Here is a 4979-nt window from a genome sequence, read left to right on the forward strand (position 1 = left end):
GTATCAGAGTTCCTATATGATTCTGGGTAGATTCACAGGTGGCCACTAAGATTGTGTGTTCCTCATTTTCTGGGTGTCCAACTTGATATTTTGGGTTTTGAGTTGAAGCAGCACTGAGCCCTGACAGCTGCAAGGGGAGCTGTGCTTTGAGTGTATAAAGTGCTACATAATGCTAAGTACTCTGAAAAATCAGGTCCTAAGTGTCTCCAATTGGACACCCCAAAATTAGTGGATATTTTTTACCTTAATCAGTGTACCTTGGTTCCCCATCTGTAAAACAGGGATATTCCCTACTCATCTCACAGGGGTGCTGTGAAAATAAGTTAGTGTTTGTGAAGACCTCAGATACCAAAGGAAAAAAGCCCATGAAGACATTAATAATCTTATCTGCAGAATAGCATGCAGTAAATAAAGCTTGGGGCTACATATTAAACAATGAGGAGAAAATATAATATTGAATAGCTGCTCACCATCCAGCCTGTGCACTGAATGAGGCACAAGTCTGGTGGAAAAAATAGTATATGCTCATGTAATTAAAGACTATATCATAATGGATATATGCTGTGGATTTAAAGACCGCAATCCTGATGATGCTCCATATCAAGGGTCAATATGAAAACACAAAAATGTCATCACGTGGAACAAATTTTTACTTTTTTTTAATTTAGGAAATTACATAGAAAACTAAATTAGATGAACATTAAGATTGCAAAGTCAAACACTCAAATGTTAGGAAATGCCAAAATTAAGGTTGCCTGTGCAACCTTAATTAGATCCTTTGTCCACATGTATTATGACAGTCTTCAATTATATCATCACACACTATTTTTCCCACTGGATCCCTGCTTTATTGACTTATTTCTTTTATGCAGCATAACAAAAAGGCCACCTATCCATAGACTTTGACCACCCTGCCAGTTGTTTAAAATTACAAAACCAAAAATGCAATTCAGGCAGCTTGCCCCTTGCAAGAAATAGCAGCTTGGAATTAAATACAAAATTCAAATCATACCTCAGCCTATAGCTCAATTCTCCTGGCTCTCTTTGAAAGGCAAGTGAAACAAATGAGTCCTGCAGTATACCTTGAAAGTCAACAAATCCAGGTTATTTTGCATGAGAGGCAGCCAAAGTTCTTATTACTTATTAAGGAGACATGTGATAAAACTAAGAGAGCTGCTAGAGTATTTAGAGCACACGCAAAGAAGTACTGTCGTACTTTATGCAGAATATTGTAAATCAATTGCATTCACTACTGATGTTGATAGGATGGTAAGTTGTTTTTTTTGGGTTTTTTTGAAGGACAGGCTAATTTAGGGACAGATTTTTGCCTCCCTCTTTCACATTGATTACTACCTTACTCCACAAGTAGTCCTAATTACCTTAATGGTACCAACTCTTGAATTAGGGTGTGGATTATGGAGTAGTAAAAAATCTGTTTTTTAATGCCATGAAATATAACATTTGATTACCCTTGTTTGTTTAGGTAAAGTGGTTCATGTCAGCCATAGCACTGCACCATTAGTCAGGTATGTTGTGGGTCATGTATACATGTTTATGTCCATGTGGGAATAAAGACACCTTATTCCACTATGGTCATGTATACATGTTTATGTCCATGTGGGAATAAAGACACCTTATTCCACTATGCTCAAGTCTTAGTAAAAATAGGTTAAAGTTTAAACTCAAATCAAACTTGTTTACAATCAGATTAAAGAAAGAACTGAAAAATAGTGAATTACAAAAACCCCACATACTGAATGATGTGTTGCTGGAGGCTCACTTGTTAACATTTTTTGATTAGGTACAGAATTAAAGAAACTCTCTCACTGCTTTTGTTCAGGTCAATTGAGTTAAGTACTTGGATGCTTATTTTACCCTAGGCTCAAGCGAGGACTACCAGTGTAGTGAGAGATTTTTGCCATGAATGTTCTGAATAAAGGCTTGAAGAAAAATCTTGGAAGGGGGTTTAAATTTGTAATTTTTTTCTCAGTTGGACATAAAAAGAGTGGTGACAGCATCAGGATACTTTAGTCTGCATAAAATAGTAATTAGTTTTAAAATTAAGGCTTTAAATAAGTAAAAATTAAAAATAGTTTAAATTTAGAAAATCCAAATACAGATACAGGGAAAGATCACCTAGAACTTTCTAGGAACTCCTAGAACCCAAGATGGTGTCAGGGAGGAGCAGTCACATGTAGGTACACATGAGTTAGAAAGCAGGTAGCTGATTGGCTAAGAGAATATCATCCCACTGAAAGAGCAACAAATCAGAGATGGAGAAAATATCATGCCACTGAAAGGCGACCAATCAGAGATGAGCAGCGTAGGCTGGAAAGTGTATATAAGGCTGACATCGTAGCAGTTTGGGACCTTCAAGAAAAACAAAAGCTGCCAGACTCCTATCTGGGAAGAGGGTTCCTAGGCAGCTTTGGGTAGACTCTTGTGAGGCTTTGGGTGGGGGTTGCTTTGGGGTTCCGAAGAGCTGCCACTTACAAGAGGCATCAAGATGCAGCAAGCAAAACTAGCTAGATTTTGGGTGGAGTCTTGTGAGGCTTTGGCAGGGGGTTGCTTTGGGGTTCCAGAAAGACACTGCCTGCGAGAAGCCTCAAGAAGCAAGAGTTGCAGCAGCAAGAGAACCCTGAGATTGCCCTGGCAACAATTGCTGTAGCAACCAAGCCAATAGCCTCCACCAGTAGCAGCTCTGTAACTGCTGTTGGAGGGCCACTATCGCTTCCTCAGCTGCTTGCCATAATCGGTGTTAGCATCATGTACCATCTGAGGGGAACAGCACTGAGACAGAGCAGAAGGACCTTGAGGGTTCAAGAGATACTGAGGGGCTAATAGAAGTAAGTGCATTTCCCCATCTATTAGTAAGGAACATATGGGTGCATCTGTCAGTAAAGCTGGATGCCTATGTTTGAATGAGATTTCCACTACCCACCCTGAAGGCTGAGGGAGGACATAACAGTTTTCAAATATGTAAAAGGTTGTTACAAGGAGGGAGAAAAATTGTTCTTCTGAACCTCTGAGAACAGGACAAGAAGCAATGGGCTTTAAATTGCAGCAAGGGTAGTTTAGATTGGAGATTAGGAAAAACTTCCTGTCAGGGTGGCTAAGCACTAGAATAAATCACCTAAGGAAGTTGTGGAATCTCCATCATTAGGGATTTATAAGAGCAGGTTTGACAAACACTTGTCAGGAATGGTCTAGATAATACTTAGTCCTGCCATGAGTGCAGGGGACTGGACTAGATGACCTCTCGAAGTCCCTTCCAGTCCTATGATTCTCTGATCAGCCCTCAGAATGATAATGTAAATATTAATGTAGTTATTAAATAATTGTTAGTGTTACATGTTAAATGAATGATTACATTGTTATATAGTCTGCCTCTTTGTGTGCTGTGCTGTGTATTTGAATGTAATTCTATTGTTCTATTTCTATGCACTTTCTTCCTTTTCTAAATTTCCTGTAACTTTAGGGTTTTTTTAATATTTGTTTTTGAAGAATTTCTGCTTGTGTGTTAATCCTTGAGCAGAAGGTGGTATGTGTAGGGTGACCAGATGTCCCGATTTTATAGGCACAGTCCTGATTTTTGGGTCTTTTTCTTGTATAGGCTCCTATTACTCCCCACCCCGTCCCGATTTTTCACATTTGCTGTCCCTAGGTATGGGTGTCCTTTCAGGGGTCAACAAGACTAGCTTGCTCTAGGGAGCCCTCTGCAGGTCAGAGACAAGCCCCCTGGGGAAAACCCTAGCAATTCCTTTAGGGCCACAACCTTGCTTACCCTTTGTTAGAGAAATTTGTAGGTAATTTAATTGGTGTCTAAACTCCTAGGGTAACACCCATGTTAGGCTCAGGGACCAGGGCCTAGGAGTCTTGAGTCCTGTTCTCATTTCAGTTCTGCCCTCCCCCTTCTCAGTAACACTTTGCCTAACTGTAAATTGGGTATGAGACTTACTTCAATCTGGGCTGAGGTTTAAGCTTATAAAGTGCTTCAGTATCTTCAGGTGAATGTTATGTATTGTAAAATGTAAGATTCATTATTAAAATCTATGCAATGGCAAAATGTAAACTAATTTGTCCCCCACAGTGCTGTTGGACATTTAACTCAATGGACACTCCGTTAAGTTCTGCACTGATGTTTGTAATTAGTAACTTTATTTTCCAACATACATAAGATCTTCCCTCTTGCTTTCCCAGATTACTAAATGGAACAAAATGACTAGATTTATATTTATTACTATGAAGGGAGGGGTGTGCTTGCTGTTTTATGTAGCGATTTTTTTTTCATAGATTCAGATTCCAAGGCCAGAAGGGATCATTTTGATCATCTAGTCTGACCTCTGAAACAAAACAGGCCCTAGAACTTCTTCAATATATATCTATTCATATATTCTAGTAAAACATCTGATCTTGATTTAAAAAATGGTCAGGGCTGGAGAATTGACCATGACCCTTGGTAAATTGCGCCAATGGATAATGACTCTGAAAAATTTATGCTTAATTTCTTTCATTTGAGGAAAATCTGAAAAAGAAAATTACATAGGTGTCAAGTATTCAGCATCTTTGCTGACTTAACTAATTTAAAATGGTTCATGTAGCGACTTTAGTTTCAGTCTGTTAATGTAACTATACTTTATTTTAATGCCTCAGGCAAAACAGCGATTTTGTGACTGCCTAAAAGCTGGTAGGGCACCTGAACTAGCTGCTTCCCCATTGATTTATCCAGATATGGATAGTAGGAGAAAAATAATTGTTTACACCATCTGGAAGGGACAGATGAATGCCACTTTGCTCATATGCTAGGCATGAACGGCTCAGCTTTGTGGCTGCTCAGCTGTTTACCATAAAACACTATCTACAAAAATTTAAGAGGCTGTGGGTAGAAAAAAAAACAAAAAAAAAACCTTAGTCCTACATGCTTAATGCACAGAGCTGGAGGCTAGGCACTAATGCCAGGTATAATCAATGACAAATAC

General features: G+C 38.9%; 1 long non-coding RNA gene across 1 annotated transcript; it reads right to left on the reverse strand.

Annotated features, from left to right (window-relative positions):
• Positions 1 to 642: 642 nt before the first annotated feature.
• LOC128838227 (uncharacterized) lies at positions 643 to 3917 on the reverse strand. Its single transcript, XR_008445127.1, has 2 exons — positions 1634 to 3917; positions 643 to 1578 (listed from the first exon to the last, which is right to left on the reverse strand). It is a non-coding gene; the product is annotated as an uncharacterized LOC128838227 (long non-coding RNA).
• Between the last annotated feature and the right edge of the window lie 1062 nt (positions 3918 to 4979).

Source organism: Malaclemys terrapin, chromosome 5, assembly GCF_027887155.1.
Source record: "Malaclemys terrapin pileata isolate rMalTer1 chromosome 5, rMalTer1.hap1, whole genome shotgun sequence".
Lineage (NCBI taxonomy): Eukaryota > Metazoa > Chordata > Testudines > Emydidae > Malaclemys > Malaclemys terrapin.